Source organism: Gossypium raimondii, chromosome 9 (assembly GCF_025698545.1).
Source record: "Gossypium raimondii isolate GPD5lz chromosome 9, ASM2569854v1, whole genome shotgun sequence".
Lineage (NCBI taxonomy): Eukaryota > Viridiplantae > Streptophyta > Magnoliopsida > Malvales > Malvaceae > Gossypium > Gossypium raimondii.
In genome coordinates this window covers 28,730,516-28,744,304 of record NC_068573.1, presented here as the reverse complement: position 1 = coordinate 28,744,304, position 13,789 = coordinate 28,730,516, and the positions used below count along the sequence as shown (strand labels likewise).

General features: G+C 34.1%; 1 non-coding gene across 1 annotated transcript; it reads right to left on the bottom strand.

Moving 5' to 3' along the window:
• Positions 1-3,965: 3,965 nt before the first annotated feature.
• LOC128032870 (small nucleolar RNA R71) lies at positions 3,966-4,072 on the bottom strand. The gene has a single exon (XR_008189210.1). It is a non-coding gene; the product is annotated as a small nucleolar RNA R71 (small nucleolar RNA).
• Positions 4,073-13,789: the final 9,717 nt, after the last annotated feature.

The window sequence follows — 13,789 nt, the reverse complement described above, 5'->3', positions numbered from 1 at the left end:
ACCAAACGATTTTTTTTGTTATTTTCATATCATGAACTGCTTCGAGTGTGAGCTCGAACTAATTGAATCGAAACACAAAACTAAAAAAAAAGTTTCTCTTTTTTATTTGAGGTGAAAACAAAACTTCTCTCTTCTTTAATAGAAACCAATAAAATTGTTATTCTAGAAAAATATATCTAATAGTTGAGAATAAACTCTCTATTTTTCGACAGAGTAACAATTTCTTAAAGTTGTGTGTTACCGATGCCATCTATTTATAAGAAGAGAAGATAGAACACTTGTTGAATTGTAAAGATTTATTTCAAATAGAAAAATAACTTCTTAGTCCAACTAGAAGAGGGAAAGGTGCTGATAGGGTGTACTTCCCTCATATGATGGGGATTCGGGTGTCTCCCACATCGGGTCCAATTACGAGTACTTCTTAGGCCTTTTAACCCAGTACTCTAGAATGTGATCTAGCCCAATTCAGTTTTTCTATTTCCTAAAATAAACTTTAATATTCTATATTAAATAATTTTCTCATCCCTATTTTACTCCCAGTAAAACTTTGACGATTTTACCTCTAGTAAAATTTTTGATGATTTTATCCCTGATAAAATTTTGAGAAAATATGTTCAATATTTCATAACTCAACATGTTCACTGTGACCGAATGGTTTATTTTCATTTTTTAGCTTCAACACAGCTCAAAAACATAAACTCATTCTTCCGATCATTTTTAAGTAATCCATATAAAATTGCAAATGGATCGTTTCTATTTCCATTTTTGGCAACCTTTCCAAATGATTCCATCTTTTCATTTCGAAAAAATAAATCATAATCATTATTGAATGTTTTCCATTTCTCTTTAACTATTCATTTTGTTCATTTTTATTTAAACTCGCAATTCATTTTTGGTTTCAACAAGCTAGCGAAGGGATCAATTGGACATATGTAATTAGGCCTTAAAATGATTTATAATTAAGTTTCGACTTTTCTCCTACTAATTATAAACTCATTTAGTCACGAATTTGTTCAACCATAGTATCATGACTAAGCTCTCCCTAACAACATACCGTTACGAAAGTAAGTACTCAGTGCTCGTCCAATGACCTTGTCAAAACTGTGTTACCTTCATACGATATCATTGATCTCTTTGGGATAATATCCGCTCTCCCAGTATGATCCTATTTTATCTTATGGTAACCATTACATTTTCTTTCATGAAAAGTTAATACTATCAAATAGTAATCAAGTCATTCATCACAAAGACGAATAATCGTGACCACGTTTACTTTTCATTAACCATGTAATGCCTATAAGAGGATATCATTTACTCATGTCTTGAACTATGAACTCCACTATTGTGATTGACGCTACATACTTCAGAAGTTGTAAACCTAACGCACCAGCTTTCGGTTCCTTACTATGGAAGTCACAAGTGAATAAATCCAAAAACGGATTCAAGATCTATTCTACTTGGATCAAGTCCGATGCATTGTATCTGATGCTCAAGACAAGGTATCTCCCTCAATTAGACTTGATAGACGATATATTAGTCTTTCAATCGGTTTGCTCATTTTCGATTAGACTAAGGACATGTTTAGGCTCGTCTAATAATACAAGTTGTCTTTCTATACTACGATCCAACCACGTAATATCGCTTAATGTCAGTTTAAACAATAAACAACTAATGAACAACATCTACTTTTATTTTTCTTTGCATGCAAAAACTATTTGAGGATAATAATATAAAGTATATTCATTGTAATAAATGAATTTGTTTTATTAACCAATCTGTTTGAAAAAATTACAAGTGTATATTGACGAAAATACTACACCTAAGGAATGACATGCCGTAATTAGTTGTAGCAAATTAAACCATTTTCTGTACTTAAGGAGCTTGTATAAATGCAATTTCATTATGTGTTATTTAGTTTTTCACTTTTAGTTAATTTGAGCTATTTATACGACCTTAAGGGTCAAAGTAGGCCTAAAGGAAGGCTAACGTATTTGGTGAGTGTGTAGGGTATCATTCGGAGGCACGAGAACACGAGTTTGGTTGTCATGTTGCAACATAGAGGGTCAATGTCGCAACATAGTGAGAAGGATACCCAAAATAGCAAAACTACCATTAGTGTCACGATATAGCTAGAGGATGTTACGACACAGCCCTGAATCCAAGCCTGAGCCTGTAAAATGTCACCAGTGTCGCGACATAGGACAGAGGATGTCGGACACTTCCTTGACGTGAAGAATTAATGAGCCGAGGGCGTTTTGGTTTGCGCAACAAATTTTAATGTAAAAACGCCAGTCGAATTAGGTCAATGGACAGTGACCAACCCTAAATCTATAAATAGGCTTCATTAAACACTTCATAAACATCTTTTCTGTACCTTTAATCTTTTATTCTAGTTTATGTTGCAACTTTCATTTAGTTTTTAATTTTTTTGTACTTAGGATTTCCATTTGTAATTCAGTTTTATTTTCATTCTTGTTCTTCAGAGAATCTGACTTGTGGATTCATAAACTCTTTGTGGATTTTTTCTTTTTCAATTATCAATACAAATCAGGATTTCTCTCAAACCCTTATTATTGATCTAGTTTTCATGTTTATCTTTTTAATCAAGTTTATATTGTTTATGAGATCCATGAGGAACTAATCATATTATAGGGGATTAGCAAGTGGACGTAAGAGTAATTAATTTCTTAGCGGACCAATTCGTTGGGATAGGAAGAATTTAAAACCTAAGCCTAACAGCCCTAGAAAGTCATCTAGGTGGGAGTGAACCCAAAATTGGTATTGCCTATCTGTGAACACCTTACCCTAATTCGGTATAGACTGTGAGGTTGACAGATAAGTAATTCTTGTCAACTCGTTAGTTTAGTGAAAGATCGAGAGGTCCTGTTAGGTTAACGACTAGTTGATTGAGTAGAACCCGAAAAAGGAATTAGTTACGACCACCGAAGTGAGTTAGTCTTTCATACCTAGAATTGATTAAGTCAGCAAGTTAGTTTTTCGTTTTTCTTTTAATGCAATTTATTTATTTTTATTTAATGTATTTTTTATTTATCTTATATTTTATCGTAATATAATTTAATTAAAATACTAATTAGATCTATTAATTTCGGAGTTATTATTAATTTAGTATTCGCCTCCCTTAGGTACAATCCTCGAAGTACTTCTATACTTCGTTGTATAAACTATATTACAACCTGACTCGTATACTTGTGGAAACTGCCTAATACTTATATTTGGTTGTAGGAATTACACTCTAGACATTAGTACATCCGGAGGCGATCAAGTTGTTGGCGCCATTGTTTTTTGCATTCAATAGAATAATTAGGAAATATTTAAATTATGGGTACAATTTTTATTTTATTTTTCCTTACTAACGTTTTTACTTTTCTTTGTGGTTTCAGTGTATGACTTGTAATAGGGGCACACCTATAAAGCCAGCCACTAATCCAGAAAGAATATTTCGTAGAAATCGTCGACATCAATAACAGATGTAAAACAATCCACCTGCTGCAGTTAACCCATCATGAGAGAACCCGTTGTTTGACGAACTTGACTTACCACCACAACTATCGTTAAACCCACCAATGGCTCTAGAAGAAAGAACCTTAAGAGACTATGTGCTACCAAATCTTGATATGGTACAATGAAGCATTATAAGGTCGACCATCATGGAAAATAATTTTGAGATCAAACTGGCTATGAGCCAAATAGTCCAGAATAATCTGTAATTCAGAGGGACAATGACGGAGGACCCAAATCAACATCTAAAGCGGTTTCTCCAACTTTGTGACACTTTTAAATTTAACGGGGTCACCAATGATGTTATTTGTCTTCAGTTGCTCTCCTTCTCCTTAATAGATAACATTTTCTCTTAGTTAGATTCGCAAGTACTAGTATCTATAATGACATAGAACGAACTTGCAAAAAAGTTTCTACACAAGTTTTTCCCTATTAGCAAGACGGTCCAACTCAGGAGGGAGATTTCCATATTTAAAAAAATAGAAGGAGAAAGTTTTCATGAAGCTTGGAAATGGTTTAAAACGTTGGTTAAAAGATGCCCACATTATGGTTTGCCCGACTGGTTACGGTTGCAGATGTTCTACAATGGGTTGGATACAAATGCAAGATCAGGTATAGATAGAGTCGCAAAAAGAGCCTTAATGAACCGAACATGCAAGGATATGTATGATCTTATAGAAAACATGGTGATAAATTCCTTCTAGTGGCCAAATAAACGATTTACTTATGGCCAGAGATCGTCTGCAGTAAAAATTGTTCAGAAAGAACATAAATATCAATAGATCTTGGATAGACTTAACCGGATAGAGTCAACATCTAGTGAATTTTTGATATACGACGGAGATAGACCTATTGGTCAATATTTTGAGAACCCAGCCGAGAATAGAATTACATCGAGAATGGGGGTGGAAATCCCTATTCAAATACTTATAATCCAAGCTAGAGAGATCACCCGAATTTGAGATTGGGCGGTAATCAATGAGGAGGTAATAATTCTAACCCTATTAAATAAAATATTACTTACCAACCTCCATATCTGCAGAAACCTCAGGAAAGGGCCAACCCAAATGAAAATATTGTATGTGGTCAACAACTAGGTTTAATCAAGTGAGAGATGCAGACAATGTGAACTAAAGTGAAACAGGTGCAATCTGAGTGCAATCAAACAAAAAAACATTGACAAAACTTAAAGATCAAATGAGCCAATTGATGAGAATGATGGGAGACATCAAAAGGTAAATTGGCATTAGGATCCCAAACAATACCGAGAACAATCCTCGGAGGGAAGGGAAGGAGCACATGAAAGCAATTGTGCTCCGATAGGGCAAAGTACTGAGTAGCCCGAATAACCCAACTCAATAGAAAGATATGGAGGATGTCGGTGATATTCAAGAAGAAACCACTCGAAAGGACGATGCTAAACTAGAACCAAAAAGGGTAGTCGAGTCGACAACTAAGCCAAACCAAGAACCTGCACTGACCAAGGTACCATTCCCCTCACAGCTAGAAGATAAACGAAAATGGGATGAAGAGGAACTTGTATGTTTTCTAAACTTATTCAAGTCACTTAACGTTAACTCGCCTCTAATTGAATTAATTGAAAATGTTCCTAAATACGCTAAGTACTTAAAAGAAATCATGAGTAGGCGTAAGAAAATTAAAATAGGAGAGGAAATCAATATAGATGCATCTTGTAGTGCAATAATCTCTAAACTAATACCTCCAAAACTAAAAGAACCAGGGAGTTTTACAATTCCTATAGAGATAGGAGATATTCACTTTAGTAAGGCCCTATGTGATCTAGGAGCTAGTATAAATTTAATGCCCTTATCAATATACAAGAAACTCGGGTTAGGGGAACTTAGAAACACATATATCACACTACAATTAACTGGCAGGTCTTTGGTACAACCGAAAAGGGTACCTGAATATGTGTTGGTTAAGATACGTAGTGTTATCATCCCAATCTATTTCGTGATTTTGGACATTGAGGAAGACCTTAAGATACTTACTCTGTTAGGTAAATCGTTTCTAGCCACATCTAGGTTCACCATTGACCTAGAAAATAATGAACTAATCATTAAAAAAATTGTGAGACTGAAATATTCAAATGCAATCACCAACAAAATGAGGGAAGTAGGGAAAATTTAGAGAGATCATGTTATGAAATATCTGTAAAACCCCTAGCTATCTTGAGTTGGAAAAAGGTATTCTCTGTAATCAATGCAAGTAGAAAGAACAAATTCAAAGAGCTGGACAAACAGAAAAAGGTGGAATGGCATGATGGACATCGAACCAATAATGGATAGAAAAACAATCAAAGACGCATCCATGTATACACTAATAGAGCTAACAGATGAATTTGATAGTAATACCTAACACTTTTTAAACTGTGTTAAAATTTTGTAAATTATTGTATTTTAGTAGACTTACAGGTAGATTAGGAATTAATTTGATTTAAATTGTTTAGAATTAGGTTATGTATGCCCGAACACTTTGAAACTCAAGAGGGGCCAAAGTAGAGCCAGTGTTCTAACACCGATAACAAGATCAAGGAATCGAACAATTCAGCTCGATGTCGCGACTTGGCACCTCTATGTCGCGAAAAAGTAGTCAGTAGTCCCAAAATATAAAGATTCTAAAGTGTGTCGCAACATCAAACCCCGATGTCGTGACATCGATAGCCTGCCAGGGGTGTCGCAACATGGAACCCCCATATCATGACATCGCTGCAATTTTCTACAGGGTCGACTCGACCCGTTGCACAACATGTCGGCTTTAACCCTTATTTTACCCAATTTTTAACCTAAAAACACTAAAATTTTAAAAACTAAAACACTTCTAACTATTTCTAAACCCTCCTAAACTCTTCAATCACAAAAAAACCCCCATTGCATTGTATTCTACTTTGTGCAGGGATAAAAGCATCACATAAACGAGGAACTTGCAACAAATTTTCGCGAAGAATCACGATATTTCTAACAAGGCTAAGGGTTCCTGCTTAAGTTTATTTTCCATTGCATTGTTCTTTTGTTTCTTTGAAATACGTTGCTTGATTTATCTTTTTCTAGTAAAAAATATTATTGAAAATGCCTTCTAGGAAATTTAGATGAACTAGTAAACAAGAGCCATTGGTGGTCACGAACCCTTCGAAATTTCCAAATGCAAATGTCAAAAAATATTTTCTAGATTACCAGGAAAGACATTCATTCAAAAATGAGGTTTCAAACCATTGATTATTCTTTGTAAACAAATTTGGGCGTTAGTTCAGTATCATAGATGGGAGCGATTTTGCATGACTCCCAAAGAAAATATTGTTATCCCCGTGGTCCAACAGTTTTTTGCATCTTTTAAGGATCAAGAGATGAGGAACGCGGCTATTTGGGAAACCATAACAGTACAAGGCAAATAGGTACACGTCACCCCTAAGGGAATTTGTGAGTTTTATAGTACTCCATACTATAAAAATGATTTCCTTGAAAACACTAATTTAACAAATTTTAATGACAGAGAAATGGATAAAATTATAAATTACCTAACCGAAGGGAGGGGTGAGTGGAATCGCTGACTGGATATCAGACTACCAACCAATTTTAATCAAGCGCTAATGTTTACTGAAGCTAAGATGTGAATGTCATTACTTTGCAGTAGAATTACACCTACAATGAATGTTTCTAACGTAAATACTTTTCAAGCTATTCTATTATATGACATTTTGCAGAAGAAACAGATATGTATCAGGGAATGGATCTATCACAGCTAGACCTGTTCATGGGTCGAGCCACCCGGCCCTCCTGAAGGCCCGCTCAAAATGTGGGAGGGTTTGGGCAAAAGTATAGGCCCAAAAAATGGGCTTGGACAAAAAATAATGCCCATTTAAAAAATAGGCCGGGCTTTGGGTAAGGCATTTTTTTCTCGGGCCTGACCCGACCCGAATTCACTAAAGGATAAAAAAAATCTATTTTTTAATACTATTTTCTTGTTATTTTCTCCCTATTTTGCTACCATTTTACTATTATGTTGCTACAATTTTGTTGCTATTTTTTGGATATTGTATAAAACTTATTTTATTGTTAATTTTTTTATTATTTTAAAGACATTTGTTAATTTTGTTATTATTTTAGAGGCATTTGCTTATTAGGTTGTATCTATCTTTGTGTTGTTTAAGTATACATATTTTTAAAATCTATTTTCAATTTGTTGGGAAATATTTATTTTGATGTTTTTAGTATTTTTGATGTATAATATATATTTTAAAATTATATAAAAAATAATATAAAAATTAATATGGGCGGGCCAGGTCGGGCTTGGGTTTTAGCATTTTTATCCAGGTCGGGCTTGGACAAAATTTTAGGCCCATTTTTCGGGTCAGGCAAGGCTTGGGCCTAGCAAATGGACCTAAATTTTTATTTGAGCCCGGCCCGGCCCATGCACACCTCTAATCACAGCATGAAATGTTGTATCAGTGGCCAGAAGGTCGGGGTTTTCTTCCCTGACCTAGTGACGACATTATACAAAAAGGTTGGAGTTTCAATGGAATCAAATAAATAGTTCATAAAGCCGATGAAGAGCTTAAGAGGTGGCTCAATGTATACCTAATACGTCGAGCTCAATCGAAAACAAATTAAGGATTGGAACCAGCAAAGATAGATGTCTTGGTATCTCTAAAAATAAAAGAAATATCAAAAGCTCGGAAAGGAAGTGAAATTTCGGACACTGAATGGATGAAAAGGTGGATACAAATTTTGTCCAAACCCGACCATGTTTGTAAAAGACTAACTCAAGCCCATTTTAGGTCTGTCTATATTAATTTTTTAATTTTTTTAAAAAATATTTATTTTATTTTATTTTATTTTATTTTAATATTTAATAATTTTATACATTTTTTATTTATTGAAATTTTTTATATAATCATCTTAACATTATTTTAGTGTTTACATTAGAGTAGTATTATATGTTTAGTATAAGTTTTTTTTAATATGTTTTAAATTACACAATATATAAAAATAACATAATATAAAGTATTATAAACTTAAAATGGGTTGAGTCAGGCTCGACCCTTGAATGTTTAAGCCCAAGCCCAAGCCTGAGCCTAACCCATATTTTAAACAGGCCTAATTTATTTGCCCAAGCCCGTTTTTCAGGCCTAAAATTTTTGCCCAAACATTCCCAAATTTTGGGCGGGTCTTCGAGCCTGGGTAGATAGCTCGGCCCATGAACTTGTCTAGATGCAGAAAATGGGCCCAGTTGGACAAGAGTTTGCACGGCAGAACAATATGAGAATACGAAATTTGCCGCCAAACAAAAATAGACCCATGCGATCCCATCATAAATTCAAAGAATAGGGGAGTAACGAAGAAGGAGAAAGCGAGAGAGAAGAGGAGGAGGAAGAGGAAGTTGCAAAACAAGACTCTCAAGAGGAGAATGACAACTACGATGCGGCATTTCAACCACAACATTTTACATAGAAAGGGCCCGTCATCCGTAGCTCAACCTAGCATGCACATTCATTAGGCAGAGGCTCCTTCCAAAGCCACGTCTCAGGTCGAGGGAAAGCTCCAATGGTGGGGGGAAATTGACACATTTTAACGATTGAAACACTTTTTAATTTTGTTAAACTGTAAAATAATTAATTAGGATGGTTTTTATTTTTATTGTTAGGAGTAGGAGGAACAATAGCTTTATATATCTATATTTTTTTTGTTTTTGTTTTTAAATTTTCTATGCAGGAATCTCACATGAGGGAAGCACTACATTTACGAGCTTTAAACGAACAAGGAAGGAAGCACCCACCATAAGATTACGGCAATGTCACAATCAATTGGGTAACTTCATTTATCTACTTAGAGGTTGTACATTAGGGACAATGTCCTATCTAATGTGTAGGGGGTAACATAGGAATTTTATTTTTTATTTTTATGATTTTTTGTTTATTTTTCTTGCCAAAAGTGAGCCTGGGCTTATAGAAATACAATTAATTGGTTAGGCGCATGTTTATAGGTTGATTGTATTTACTGTAAATTTGGCGTGATAGCGAATGATTATAAAAATACTAAGTTCTATATATTACAATATAAATAGATATTAAGTAATTGAATATACCAAATGACTGAGAAAATATCGGGAAACGAGCATGCTAGTATGTATGATAAATAGTTAAAATTGTGATTTTTTTATTGATTAAATTTATGAATATTGAGATACCTAGGGATGACCTAAGGTATTATTTGGTATAACCCAGAGCCAAAAAGCCAACCTTATTCATCAATCCTTAGTACCTATATTTGAGCTAGAAAACTCTTCTTGATAAACCTTTGTGCAAAACTCGGGCCAAAATATGAACTTGTACTTACCATTTTTTTTTGTCCCTGAAATGCACGGATTTAGACATCTAGTCATACGTATTGAGGGATAGGTAGATACATCATGGTGGTTTTGTAAAATTTAGAGTGAAATAGGAAGGAGCAGTGTGATATAGTGATTATAGGTCTAACTAAAATGTGCAAAACAAAAGAAAAATACAAAAAAAAAAGTGAAAACTAGTAGAAAATGTACTTGAACATTGAAAAACAAAAGCATTGTGAGTTAGATATGTTGAAAAAGTCAAAACTGACATAAAAATAAAAGTCAAAATTAGAAACCTCAATCATTAGTGCACAAAAACTCGTAAGTTGACCATAGTTACTTTATCAAGTTGTGACTTCCTACATGGAGAAATAAGGAAGGTGAAAGAAGGAGAAATAAGGAATGTGAGAGAATGAGAAATAAGGCGATGAGTGGGAAAGGGTCATTAAGGGGAAGAATAGGGGACAAAATGATGTGCCAAACTACTTTCGTGCTTGAAACTGTTTTGATGCTCCTTGTTTTTTACTTTCATACCTACCTTGAGTCTCAGAGCTTTACAAGCTGAAAAGTCCTATGTGACCTAGGTAAATCTATTCATGAATGGACATTGTATCGAGTAATTGCAATAATGATTGCTTGTATTTTGCTAGGATAACCAAACTACCTATATGATTTATTGATGGATTAACATATTTGAGGACTTTTTTGTTTATATGCTTTGTAATATACTGAACTTAGATGTTTGAGATTGAAAATGGTCAGTCTTCTACATATCATGCCAGAATTACGTGTATATATGATTATTCTTAATTATGTGTTCCAAAACTCCTCTTTGTATTATACTTACTCAGGAGTTGTCTTTTCTTTTTTGTTTTTATGTTTTCTAGCTTAAGGACAAGCAATGACTTAAGTGTGGGGGAATTTGATCTACCGCAATTCGTTGTAACAGATTAAACCTATCACGCCCTAGAATTTATTTATTAAATTGTGCAAATTTGTATCACAATGAAGAAAAAAGCCTAGTGATTTAGTGTGTTAATTAATTGTTAGAGGTCCAATGTTTGAATTCCCCTACACTCATTTTATTTATTTTCTCATCCTAGTCGCAATTGTTGACCATTCTAGAAGGTCAATACTCCCCCTTGCCGTCCAAGTCTTTCCATAAAAGAAGGAGATTCTCCTTCATTTTATTGAGTCAAACTTTCCTTCCACAGCCCCTTTCTACTTTTCTTTTTGTGCAAAATCCCCCTTTTCACTCCCTTTGTCCCCAACTTTACCCAAAATGAGTTGTTGACTACCTTTGGCTGGCCCTAGCTCTCCCAAAACCTTATTTTTCATTTTTCATCTCCTCCTTTGCCGTCCACCACCTTCTCCTTCACCGTTTTTGGCTTTTTTAATTATTTTTCAACACTTTTAAAGCCATTTTTCTTCAAATCTCTTCCCCTCCTCCACCATACTCGGCTTTCGAACCACTTTCCTTCCCCACTACCGCTGTCGCCACACCATCGCTGCTGTCCACTGCCGATTTTTTTTCCATTTTTCTTCTTTTCTTCTCCTCTTTTTAAAAATTCTCTTGTAAAATCCTGAATCTGATTTTTCATTATTAAAAATCATCTTTCAAATTATTATTTTATTTAAACTCTTTTATTTTCTGATTATAGGCCTAATCCCCCTTTTTGACCGGTTTTCAAGATTTTGTTGCCAAGCCATTTTCTCTTCGTTTAATTGTAAGTATGAAGAATTATCGTAAGCATTATATTTTTGAAGTATTTTTTTATTCAACAAGGATCTAACTATTCAGTTTCGTGCATCATTGAAGAATACTTGTAAATCTTGGAATATGCGCATCAACTGTAGAAAAGGGTGATAGTTGATGATCTTTTTGTGTAAGTAGTGTCGAATCAGTATTATTTATTTATGGGAATATTATTATTTCGTTAGATCGGTACTAACAAATATTTTGATTTAACATAGTGACTCAAGGAAAATCAAATTCATCTCTTTCGAAGTGGAGTCGAGATCTAATCCATCAAATCTAAGGTGTGGGGATTTAAATGATATTATTCGATATTAAGATTAAATAAATAACGATGAAGAATATTTTTAAATATATAGCAAGTGTATTACTTATGGATATTGATATTTAATATTGTGATTATGTGAATACTCATAAAATTCGGTAAAAGCGATAGCGATAATAACAAGTAAATCCCAAATTCTGTGATTCTGTGGTGTGATTGGTTTATTGGATGATTCTAAGATATATGATAATATATGAGTTCCATCACTCATGTCATATGATTTATGGCTTATAAAAATATGATATACTTATTTATATGGAAGTAATATATGTTACTAAATTTTGATCTAAGGATTTGTATGTCTATTATGTCCTACTATGATGCTCTGATTTGCTTGATAAAACATGCCATTATGAATTTATGTGTAAAAATATGAGATCTAACTCACATGTTAAGCATGCCATACTTTGATAATCCGATTCTCATGTAAAGTGTGCTACTGAAAATTTTGTTATGTTGCCATAAGACATGCACAGGGTGGAAAAAATGTACGAAGGAAGTATCTGGAAGTAGATCTGCATTTCTGGTGGCTTGTCTACAATATTATGTATCTGGCAGTAAATCTGCAATTTCTGGTGGTTCGACCATATTTTGGTGTGTTATTGGTTGGATAAGTTTTAAGGCTCTATATGGTTTGCAGCAGAGTTGGGTAGGATTTAAGCTCTAATATCTGTATTGTATTTTGAAAATGTTGCATTGATTACGTCATTACACAATCTGCCATATCTGCTTTATAATTGAGTAATTTATATATGTTATGGACTGATTAATATGATGTTGTGATCAATTGTTTTGTGAAATAATTGTTATTTAAGACCTACACTGAGCCTTTTTAAGCTCACCCCCTTCAAACTTTGATTTCAGATAATTGAGGCTAGGATGGGCTTGGCTACGAAGGTACTCTTGGTTATTTTTCAGAAAACTTTGCAAGTAGTGGTATTGGATATTATGGTTTGTGATCATGCTTAATGGACTTTAATTCTGGGTTATTTATATGACATTAAGGGCCAAAGTAAGCCTAAAGGAAGGCTGACGTGTTTGGTGAGTGTGTAAGACATCATTTAGAGGCATGAGAACACGAGACTGGTTGTCATGTTGCAACACAGAGGGTCAACATCGCAACATAGTGAGCAGGATACGCAAAAGAGCAAAGCTACCTTCACTGTTGCGACATAGCTAGAGGATGTTGTGACATATCCCTGAATCCAAGCCTGAGCCTGTAAGCTATCACCAGTGTCGCAACATAAGCCAGAAAATGTCGTGACATTGCCTTGACATGAAAAATTTTGAGATAAGGGCGTTTTGGTCTGTGCAACAAACTTTAACGTGAAAATGTCAACCGAATTAGGTCAACAGATGACAACCAACCCTAAATCTATAAATAGGCTTCACTAAACACTTCATAAACATCTTTTTTGTACCTTTAATCTTTTATTCTAGTTTAGGTTGCAACTTTTATTTAGTTTTTAATTCCTTTTGTACTTAGGATTTCCATTTGTAATTCATGTTTACTTTCATTCTTATTCTTCGAAGAATCTAACTTGCGGATTCATCAAATCTTTATGAATTTCTGCACTTTCAATTATCAATACAAATCAAGATTTCTCTTAAACTCTTATCCTTAATCTACTTTACACGTTTATCTTTATAATCAAGTTTATATTGTTTATGAGATCCATGAGGAACTAATCCTCTTATGGGGGATTAACGAGTGGACGTAGGAGTAATTAATTTCTATATAGGGTTTCTTAATAGACCAACTGGTTGGGATAGAAAGAACTTAAACCATAATCCTGACAACCGTAGGAAGTCATCTAGGTGGGAATGAACCCAAAAATGGTATT